Raw genomic sequence first — 12,311 nt, 5'->3', positions numbered from 1 at the left:
ATCAAGAAAAACAGCTTCCCCAGATTCCTTCTCTGGTGTCCATGTTGGCTAAGGCTGTAGGTATTATACCCATATCTATTTGCCTGCTAGCCCCTGATCAAGCACACCCTTATTGTCTGGGTACCCTGGGCATGACTTGATGGTTTGAGCATCCTATTTTTCTTGGTTAACTTTTGTTAACCAAGCTCTGCTCGTTGTGATATCTGGCTCCTAGCTCTATCCATCTTTTCTCTTCAAGCAGCCCCTTCTACTCCAGCTTCTATTATTTTGCACCTCTTGCTATCACTATTACATCTGCTTCATCTTTGAGGTAAAGCCCTACAGGAGAAAAAGGGACCCTTTTGGCCCCAAATCTGGAGCACATGTCCCACTGTGCCTCATGGAATACAAGTGCAGCATGGTCACTAGCTCTGGTTTCTTTGGATCACTGGCAATCAGAACTCACTGCACTCAGAGCAGCTCCTGTGTTTCTGTCTTGAGTTGTTCTAATTTGTGCTTGCTAACTCGCTTTTACCTGAGACAAACTAACAGAACCGGCTCTTGACTCACTTTAAGAGCAGATATATTTTTAAAAACTTCACACTCCCAACACCGAAATTCCAATCCCCATCTCTCTACAACAGAATGGTTCCTTTGTCTCTGAACTTTGTGTTAAGGATACATTGATGTAATTAGGAGACGGCATTTTTTGTGAAGTAAGTCCTACTTAGAATCTTATGCATAACACTTCAATCCATTTCAGATCAGTTATAAGAAATACCCTATTCCGTGCCCATGTGTGTCATTTTGTTCCCTTTTGATGCTATTTAATTTGTATGTCCTTGAGTCCAACTGTTAAGGCTGCTGCAAAGAACAGCAGCGCACATATTAGAAATTGAAGTTGCAGTCAGGTCCCTGAAAAACAACAAATCACCAGATCCAGATGGCATACTGCCTGCATGGTGGAAAATGCACGATCATGCTCCTTTGCAAACTATTTAGTCTCCTTTGAACAAAGAATGAAATTCCTAAAGACCGACAATGTTCGAGCATTGCACCACTCTTTAAAAAGGGTGACCCAATGGATTGCAATAAACACAGAGGAATAAATCTCATAAATATTCCTAGCAAGTGATTCTTGACTAAATGAAAAGGAAATAGGAAACCTTTTTGAGTCACCAAGCTTGCTTTTAAACTGGATGTTCCACTGCAGATCAGAGATGTGCTTTTCATCAAATCTTGGAGAGGTGCAGAATTTGGTATACCCATTGTGCATACTCGTTGGCTTTAAGAAACTCTTCAACTCTGTTAATAGAGAAGTGCAGTGGAAAGTACTGAAGTGCTATGGTTTTATCAGCAACCTCATTCAAACACTAGAGTCTCAATAGCATAAGAATGTAGTAAGTGTCAATGGCAATCTGTCAGAATGGTCTAAGGTGAAATCTGAAGTCTTCACAGTTCACGGGTTGTTATGATGAAAAGTGTACAGCAACTGACAATAGGACATTTGCATGCCTGAATAAAAATGTTTAGAATGTTAAATCAGTATCCACGGTTGCCCTCATTACTTTACAGCTGTGAATCATAAGTACTGACAAAGCACTTGGAGTAAAAACTGCAAACATTTGAAATGAGGTGTCTGTACTACAATGTAGGCATCATAAGACCAGATCCAGCAGTTTCAAACTTCATTGCACCTCGACCTCCTTCTCTTCTGACAACAAAAATTACTACATGACCCCAGAAGCTGGGACCAAAACCTGAGCCTGCCCATCAAAAGACCTCAACTACAATGGTTTTGCCATGGTACTAGAATAACTCCACTCAAGAGTGCCTAAAACTGTTCTCGGTTGAAGAGTGTGTGATGTGAGAGGCTGGGGTAAGACAGTAGTATAACAGTTTATAAAACCACCCCACATCAGGCTCAGATGGTGGCTCTAAACTGATGTGGATAGAATCTGCTCATAACCTCAGCCCTGTCCAACGGGTATTGGAAAAAACAGATGATGATGATTGATGATATATGCCTTCCCAGTTCTGTTGTTCTGACCACCTGAATACGCCACATGCCCAGTTGTGTTGAGCACAGGGTTTATATATCATATTGTTCTAAAAAGACACTGTTGTTTTATGCTAAAGAGCATACATTTTAAAGTTCTACACGCCTGCCTACAGTAGTCTTCAATTATGAAAGAGATGGATGCCAAATCCCACTTTGGAAAGAAATGGGAGCCTAGACTGGTAGGGCTGATCACACACTTGCAGTGTAGCTTGCTTATAATTACAAAATAGATATGTAGGAGCGAAAGCAGAAATATCAATAGAAGAACTGGAGCTGGCTCTCTAGGGAAGGGCTATAGAAGCTTCTGAAGTAAAAAATGGGTTAAACATTAAGACTGAAGCATTTTGATTCAAATTTAAGAACACCCCAGTTATCCTTTTCCCCAGCTATTTTTGCCTTCAGTTTTTTTACCTTGGATTGAGGGCTCCCATGGTTTCCAGGGCCTGAGTTAGCTTTGTGTGAGGTTGCACACCTGTCAGTTTCTCTAAAGGTACTGTTTTTTGGCAGGATTAATTTAGTCACAGCTTTCCTCTTGTTTTGTGTCCTTTTACCAATTTATTTTCTTCCTGATTCCTCTCCTATTCATCATCTATTTATTCTGTTTAAACTTACCTATTCTGCTCCTGTTCTACCACTCCTTTAAGCTCCTTTCTTTTCCACTTTCTCCTGCAAAATATCCTTTTCCTTTGGCTGATACATATTATCTTATTACAGTTTAGGAGCATTTGCTCTGCTGACACACCTACTCTTTTACAATTCCTATAGTGCTTCTGTTCAGTGTTCTTCCTTTGGGATTAATGCAAAGAGGTTCTAAGCCAGTCAAAAGGCGACACAGAAACAGCTGGTTTTGAGAAGTATAAAAGCCAGTACAATACTATTCTACATCCCTACTATACTAGGCCAATTATACTCAGACTTTTTAGGTAATGGTAGGCCATATTCCAATGTGCGTCTAGACTGCAGAGTTTTTTTTGTAAAAATGGTCGTTTTTCCGAAAAAAAAATTCACCTACATCCAGAGTGCAATCGCATTCTTTCAAAACAAAATGGAAAGAATGCAGGGCGGTTTCTGACATTGGTAAACCTCATTCTACAAGGAAGAATGCCTTTTCCAAAGGAGTTTTTTCAGAAAAAAGCATGTGTGTGGATGGGGAAGAAGGAGTTCTTCCTAAAAAAGAGGCCTCTAGGAAAAAGCACAGGTGCCCTGGTAGCCACTCCGTCCAAACTAATCATAGCTCTATAGTTCCTGTCTCCTGCCAGCTCTTAAAGCTGCAGGCACCCTGCACGAGCCTTGTAGCAGGAAGCTGGCCCTGGAGCAGCACCCGGACCGCGCAGCAATCCCTTCCACAGGCCTGGTGACCCATGGCACAGCCACACTTCCCCCGAGAACCCTCTGACCCTTCCAGGGAGCAGCCCCAGGGGACTCAGGACCTACCCAGGGGCACCAAATGTCATACGCCCTCCTGGTCATAGAATCATAGAATCATAGAATAATAGGACTGGAAGGGACCTCGAGAGGTCATCGAGTCCAGCCCCCCGCCCTCAAGGCAGGACCAAGCTCCACCTACACCATCCCTGACAGATGTCTATCTAACCTGTTCTTAAATATCTCCAGAGAGGGAGATTCCACCACCTCCCTTGGCAATTTATTCCAATATTTGACCACCCTGACAGTTAGGAATTTTTTCCTAATGTCCAATCTAAACCTCCCCTGCTGCACTTTAAGCCCATTACTCCTTGTCCTGTCCTCAGAAACCAAGAGGAACAAATTTTCGCCTTCCTCCTTGTGACACCCTTTTAGATATTTGAAAACCGCTATCATGTCCCCCCTTAATCTTCTTTTTTCCAAACTAAACAAGCCCAGTTCATGAAGCCTGGCTTCATAGGTCATGTTCTCTAGACCTTTAATCATTCTTGTCGCTCTTCTCTGTACCCTTTCCAATTTCTCCACATCTTTCTTGAAATGTGGCGCCCAGAACTGGACACAGTACTCCAGCTGAGGCCTAACTAGTGCAGAGTAGAGCGGCAGAATGACTTCACGAGTTTTGCTTACAACACACCTGTTGATACAACCTAGAATCATATTTGCTTTTTTTGCAACAGCATCACACTGTTGACTCATATTCAACTTGTGGTCCACTATGACCCCTAGATCCCTTTCCGCCATGCTCCTTCCTAGACAGTCGCTTCCCATCTTGTATGTATGGAACTGATTGTTCCTTCCTAAGTGGAGCACTTTGCATTTCTCTTTATTAAACCTCATCCTGTTTACCTCTGACCATTTCTCTAACTTGCTAAGGTCATTTTGAATTATGTCCCTATCCTCCAAAGAAGTCGCAACCCCACCCAGTTTGGTATCATCTGCAAACTTAATAAGAGTACTCTCTATCCCAATATCTACATCATTGATGAAGATATTGAATAGTACGGGTCCCAAAACAGACCCTTGAGGAACTCCACTTGTTATCCCTTTCCAGCAGGATTTAGAACCGTTAACAACAACTCTCTGACTACGGTTATCCAGCCAATTATGCACCCACCTTATCGTGGCCCTATCTAAGTTATATTTGCCTAGTTTATCAATAAGAATATCATGCGAGACCGTATCAAATGCCTTACTAAAGTCTAGGTATATGACATCCACCGCTTCTCCCTTATCCACAAGGCTCGTTATCTTATCAAAGAAAGCTATCAGATTAGTTTGGCATGACTTGTTCTTCACAAACCCATGCTGGCTATTCCCTATCACTTTATTACTTTCCAAGTGTTTGCATACGATTTCCTTAATTACCTGCTCCATTATCTTCCCTGGGACAGACGTTAAACTGACCGGTCTATAATTTCCTGGGTTGTTCTTATTCCCCTTTTTATAGATGGGCACAATATTTGCCCTTTTCCAGTCTTCTGGAATCTCCCCTGTCTGCCATGATTTTTCAAAGATCATAGCTAAAGGCTCAGATACCTCCTCTATCAGCTCCTTGAGTATCCTGGGATGCATTTCATCAGGACCTGGTGACTTGCTGACATCTAACTTTCCTAAGTGATTTTTAACTTGTTCTTTGTGTATCCTATCTTCTAAACTTACCCTCTCTCTGCTTGTATTCACTACGTTAGGCACACCTCCAGACTTCTCGGTGAAGACCGAAACAAAGAAGTCATTGAGCATCTCCGCCATTTCCAAGTTCCCTGTCTGGGGCAGAGATCCCAACCCTCCTGGAGCTGTGGGGGGAGGAGGAGACCTTTAAGGATCTCTGCACCAAGCGCAGAAATGAGGACATTTAGGAGCACATGGCTGAAGCTCTGGTCCAAAGGGGATACCACCCCCACGCCCTCAACCAAGTCCAGAGCAAGGTAAAGGAGCTCCAGCATGGGCATGCCCGGGCCAGGGAGTGCAGCTCTCCCATACTACAGAAAGCTGCACCCAATCCTGGGGGAGGTGGGGAAGCCCTTTCCCCACCCGTACTCGTGGATTTGGGTTTGGAGATACCCGTGGTTGCCCGGCCGAAGCTCCTGGAGGAGGACAATGATGAGGAGAAACAGTAGCTGCAGGAGGAGGAGGAGCGATGACACTGCATGTCCCATGGGTAAGATCCAATGGGAGGTGAGAATGAGGGGGAAAACAACTGAAGAGAGTTGGTAGTTTTTCAAAGGGACATTATTAAGGGCCCAAAAGCAAGGTACTCTACTGCGTAGGAAAGATAGAAAATACGGCAAAAGACCGCCTTGGCTTAACCAAGAGATCTTGCATGATCTAAAAATAAAAAGAGTCCTATAAACAATTGAAACTAGGACAAATTACAAAGGATGAACATAGGTAAACAATACAGGAATGCGGGGGCAGGATTAGAAAGGCAAAGGCACAAAATGAGCTCAAACTAGCTACAGCCATAAGATTTGGTGGTGATGGGGGACTTCAACTATCCAGACATATGTTGGGAAACTAACACAGCGGGGCACAGGCAATCCAATAAGTTTCTGGACTGCATTGGAGACAACTTTCTGTTTCAGAAGGTTGAAAGCTACCAGAGGAGAAGCTGTTCTGGATTTGATTTTCACAAATAGGGAGGAACTAGTTGAGAACTTGAAAGTGGAAGACAGTATGGCGGACAGTGATCATGAAATAATAGAGTTCATGATCTTAAGGAAAGGTAGAAGGGAGACCAGCACAATTGAGGTAATGGATTACAGGAAGGCAGATTTTGATAAGCTCAGAGAACTTGTAGGTAAGGTCCCATGGGAAGCAAGACTGAAGGGAAAAACAACTGAGGAGAGTTGGAAGTATTTCAAAGGGACGTTGTTAAGGGCCCAAAAGAAAACAATTCCACTGTGTAGGAAAGATAGAAAATATGGCAAAAGACCAGCTTGGCTTAACAAGGAGATCTTGCATGATCTCAAAATAAAAAAGGAGTCTCATAAAAAATGGAAACTAGGACAAATAACAAAGGATGAATATAGGCAAGCAACACGGGAATGCAGGGGCAAGATTAGAAAGGCAAAGGCACAAAATAAGATCAAACTAGCTACAGGCATAAAGGGAAACAAGAAGATCTTTTATAAATACATTAGAAGCAAGAGGAAGACCAAGGACAGGGTAGGCCCACTGCTCAGTGAGGAGGGAGAAGCAGTAACAGGAACTTGGAAATGGCGGAGATGCTCAATGACTTCTTTGTTTCGGTCTTCACCGAGAAGTCTGGAGGTGTGCCTAACTTAGTGAATACAAGCAGAGAGAGGGTAAGTTTAGAAGATAGGATACACAAAGAACAAGTTAAAAATCACTTAGGAAAGTTAGATGTCAGCAAGTCACCAGGTCCTGATGAAATGCATCCCAGGATACTCAAGGAGCTCATAGAGGAGGTATCTGAGCCTTTAGCTATGATCTTTGAAAAATCATGGAAGACGGGAGATTCCAGAAGACTGGAAAAGGGCAAATATTGTGCCCATCTATAAAAAGGGAAATAAGAGCAACCCAGGAAACTACAGACCGGTCAGTTTAACGTCTGTCCCAGGGAAGATAATGGAGCAGGTAATTAAGGAAATCATATGCAAACACGTGGAAGGTAATAAAGTGATAGGGAATAGCCAGCATGGGTTTGTGAAGAACAAGTCATGCCAAACTAATCTGATAGCTTTCTTTGATAGGATAACGAGCCATGTGGATAATGGAGAAGCGGTGGATGTCATATACCTAGACTTTAGTAAAGCATTTGATACGGTCTCGCATGATATTCTTATTGATAAACTAGGCAAATATAACTTAGATAGGGCCACGATAAGGTGGGTGCATAATTGGCTGGATAACCATAGTCAGAGAGTTGTTGTTAATGGTGCTAAATCCTGCTGGAAAGGGATAACAAGTGGAGTTCTGCAAGGGTCTGTTTTGGGACCCATACTGTTCAATATCTTCATCAATGATGTAGATATTGGGATAGAGAGTACGCTTATTAAGTTTGCAGATGATACCAAACTGGGTGGGGTTGCAACTTCTTTGGAGGGTAGGGACATAATTCAAAATGACCTTAGCAAGTTAGAGAAATGGTCAGAGGTAAACAGGATGAGGTTTAATAAAGAGAAATGCAAAGTGCTCCACTTAAGAAGGAACAATCAGTTCCATATATACAAGATGGGAAGCGACTGTCTAGGAAGGAGCATGGCGGAAAGGAATCTAGGAGTCATAGTGGACCACAAGTTGAATATGAGTCAACAGTGTGATGCTGTTGCCAAAAAAGCAAATATGATTCTAGGTTGTATCAACAGGTGTGTTGTAAGCAAAACTCGTGAAGTCATTCTGCCGCTCTACTCTGCACTAGTTAGGCCTCAGCTGGAGTACTGTGTCCAGTTCTGGGTGCCACATTTCAAGAAAGATGTGGAGAAATTGGAAAGGGTACAGAGAAGAGCGACAAGAATGATTAAAGGTCTAGAGAACATGACCTATGAACCCAGGCTTCATGAACTGGGCTTGTTTAGTTTGGAAAAAAAAGATGAAGAGGGGACATGATAGCGGTTTTCAAATATCTAAAAGGGTGTCACAAGGAGGAAGGAGAAAATTTGTTCCTCTTGGTTTCTGAGGACAGGACAAGGAGTAATGGGCTTAAAGTGCATCAAAGGAGGTTTAGATTGGACATTAGGAAAAAATTCCTAACTGTCAGGGTGGTCAAATATTGGAATAAATTGCCAAGGGAGGTGGTGGAATCTCCCTCTCTGGAGATATTTAAGAACAGGTTAGCTAGACATCTGTCAGGGATGGTGTAGACGGAGCTTGGTCCTGCCTTGAGGGAGGGGGACTGGACTAGATGACCTCTCGAGGTCCCTTCCAGTCCTATGATTCTATGATTCTATAAAGGGAAACAAGAAGACATTCTATAAATATATTAGAAACAAGAGGAAGATCAAGGACAGGGTAGGCCCATTGCTCAGTGAGGAGAGAAACAGTAACAGGAAACTTGGAAATGGCAGAGATGTTTAATGATTTCTTTGTTTTGGTCTTCACTGAGAAGTCTGATGAAGGAATGCCTAACATAGTGAATGCTAGTGGGAAAAGGATAGGTTTAGAAGATAAAATAAAAAAAGAACAAGTTAAAAATCACTTAGAAAAGTTAGATGTCTGCAAGTCACCAGGGCCTGATGAAATGCTTCTTGAGTATTCTAGGATGCTGATAGAGGCTGTATCTGAGGCTTTAGCTATCATCTTTGGAAAATCATGGAAGATGAGAGAGATTCCAGAAGACTGGAAAAGGGCAAATATACTGCCCATCTATAAAAAGGGAAATAAGAACAACTCAGGAAACTACAGACCAGTCAGTTTAACTGCTGTGCCAGGAAAGATAATGGAGCAAGTAATTAAGGAAATCATCTGCAAACACTTGGAAGATAATAAGGTGATGGGAACAGCCAGCATGGATTTGTAAAGAACAAATCATGTCAAACCAATCTGATAGCTTTGTTTGATAGGATAAGGAGTCTTGTAGATAAGGGAGAAGTGGTGGATGTGGTATACCTAGACTTTAGTAAGACATTTGATACCGTCTTGCATGATATTCTGATCAATAAGCTAGGTAAATACAACTTAGATGGGGTTACTATAAAGTGGGTGCATAACTGGCTGGATAACCATTCTCAGGGTATGTCTACACTACCACCCTACTTCGAACTAGGGTGGTAATGTAGGCATACCGCACTTGCAAATGAAGCCTGGGATTTGAATTTCCCGGGCTTCATTTGCATAAGCCGGCTGGCGCCATTTTTAAATGCCGGCTTGTTCGAACCCCGTGCCGCGCGGCTACACATGGGCTAGATAGTTCGAACTAGCAAGCCATTCCGAACTATCTGTACGCCTCGTGGAACGAGGTGTACAGATAGTTCGGAATGGCTTGCTAGTTCGAACTATCTAGCCCGTGCCGCGTGTAGCTGCGCGGCACGGGGTTCGAACAAGCCGGCATTTAAAAATGGCGCCGGCCGGCTTATGCAAATGAAGCCCGGGAAATTCAAATCCCAGGCTTCATTTGCAAGTGCGGTATGCCTACATTACCCCGCTAGTTCGAACTAGCGGGGTAGTGTAGACATACCCTCAGAGAGTAGTTATTAATGGTTCACAATCCTGCTGGAAAGGTATAACAAGTGGGGTTCCTCAGGGGTATGTTTTGGAACCAGTTCTGTTCAATATCTTCATCAACTATTTAAATATCAGCATAGAGAGTACGCTTATTAAGTTTGCAGATGATACCAACCTGGGAGGGGTTGCAACTGCTTTGGAGGATAGGTTCATAATTCAAAATGATCTGGACAAATTGGAGAAAGGGTCTGAGGTACACAGAATGAAGTTTAATATGAACAACTGCAAAGTACTCCACTTAGGGAGAAACAGTTTCACACATAGAGAATGGGAAGTGACTGTCTAGGAAGGAGTATGGCAGAAAGGGAACTAAGGATCATAGTGGACCACAAGTTAAATATGAGTCAACAGTGTGATGCTGTTGCAAAAAAAGCAAACATGATTCTGGGATGCATTAACAGGTGTGTTGTGAGTAAGACACGAGAAGTCGTTCTTCTGCTCTACTCTGCGCTGATTAGGCCTCAGTTGGAGTATTGTGTTCAGTTCTGGGCACCACATTTCAAGAAAGATGTGGAGAAATTGGAGAAGGTCCAGAGAAGAGCAACAGGAATGATTAAAGGTCTAGAGAACATGACCTATGAAGGAAGGCTGAAAGAATTGGCTTTGTTTAGTTTAGAAAAGAGAAGATTGAGGGGGGGCCATGATAGCAGTTTTCAGGTATCTAAAAGGGTGTCATGAGGAGGAGGGAGAAAATTTGTTCATCTTGGCCTCTGAGGATAGAACAAGCAGCAATGGGCTTAAACTGCAGCAAGAGAGGTTTAGGTTGGACATTAGGAAAAAGTTCCTGTCAGGGTAGTCAAACACTTGAATAAATTGCCCAGGGAGGTTGTGGAATCTCCATCTCTGGAGATATTTAAGAGTAGGTTAGATAAATGTCTATCAAGGATGGTCTAGACAGTATTTGGTCCTCCATGAGGGCAGGGGACTGGACTCGATGACCTCTAATCATTCTTGTTGCTCTTCTCTGGACCTTCTCCAATTTCTCCACATCTTTCTTGAAATGCAGTGCCCAGAACTGGACACAATACTGCAGCTGAGGCCTAACCAGCACATCAATTGCTCCTCCACAGTTTGGGAAGTCAAGGGCAGCAAATCCAGCCACAATTGGGTCCAGGTCTCCGAGGCAGATAACACTGCACAGCAGGATGGAGTTGATGGCCCATACCATCTGCAGGAGGAGACATAGAAACACACAAAACAGAGAATTAGAGGAGGTGCCTGAGCCCTTGGGAGGTGCCTGTCCCCCTCATCCACCCTCCAAACACCCCCTATGAGACCACCCCCCCCTCCAGCAGCAGAGCTGTGAGAGAATGGGCCAGCACAAGCCCTCCCCCCCAGGACAGGCCTTCCCCCCATCCCCTCTTTATCTCCCTCTTTACCTTTACCTCTTTACCAAGGTTCCCCCTTTTCCAGGACTTCCCCCCCTTGGTAGGAAGTGCACCCTAAGAGTGCCTTACCTCTATGAGGAGGACCCCATTGGTAGACTTCCCCACACGGAACTGGTGGCCCACCGACCAGTAGCTGTTGGGGGTAGCAAGCTTCCATACGGCAATTGCGATTTGCTTCTCCAGGGGGATGGTGGGCTGCAGGTGGGTGTTGCGTCTCTGGAGGGCAGGGTTGAGCCAGGCACACAGCTCCAAGAACGTGGCCTTCCGCATGTGGAAGTTGTTGAGTCACTGCTGGTCATCCTACCAGTCGGAACTGGTGTCCAGCCTCCAAAATCATCTCTCAACTGTGAGGTCTGAGGGCAAGGGCACTGCTCCCGCATCCAGGCAGAGGGACTCACAGATGAGCTGGGAGTCAAGCTGGGGCAGGACCGTCAAGAGTCTGCTGAAACTGCTACGTAACTTGCAGTATGGCAGTGTGGGGCCATTGTATGCCCAGGGGCAGTTCTAGGTCCATAGTTAAAAAGAAAGCAATGCTGTGGCATCCAACAAAGCTGGGCAACCAGAGTACACACTGCTAAAGCTTTGCTGTCCCTCTGAGAGGTAGGCAAGCATGAAGCAGAACCTGAGAAATGGCTGTCCAGGGGGGTCCCATTAAGTACGCATTTCAGCTAGCTTTAGGCAACAACCTGGAAGTAACTGCTGACCTAATGCCCTGGCTGAAGTGGCTCCGGGTGGCCTTTTATACGAGAGTGAGTCCAATGAGTGTGGACACTTTCTTTCGAAAGATTTTTTGGAAGATCTCTTCCAAAAAAATCTTCTTTTGAAAGAAGCTTGTAATCTAGATGTACCCTGAGTGACAAAGGAATGCACCTTTCTCCTCCTGGTTGTACAGCCGCTCCCCAAGTTACGACCACCTCCACTTATGGCCATCCGCACTTATGACCAAAGCGGTCGTAAATACAGATCCAAGTTACGAACAGCAAGCCGCGCTTACGAACAGCGCGATTGCCATGTAACTCTATGGGATCCGAGTTACGAACACTTTGAATTACGGACCAAGTGTTGGTCTGTAACTTGTTCGTAACTCGGGGAGCGGCTGTAATCATATAGCAGATAAACCATTGCCTGGGTGCTGCTTGTTCTCATATCATGTATGCCTGATTTTGCTTTTGTGTGGGACATAATTTATTTTCTTCTATTTTTCCCATACTGAAAGGATCAGGGTTTTCTTTAATGTAAACCTGTGCTAATGTTAATTGTTAGGAACTGTGCAG

The sequence above is a fragment of the Pelodiscus sinensis genome, chromosome 2 (genome assembly GCF_049634645.1).
Source record: "Pelodiscus sinensis isolate JC-2024 chromosome 2, ASM4963464v1, whole genome shotgun sequence".
Classification (NCBI taxonomy): Eukaryota; Metazoa; Chordata; order Testudines; family Trionychidae; genus Pelodiscus; species Pelodiscus sinensis.
This window is presented reverse-complemented; position numbering follows the sequence as displayed.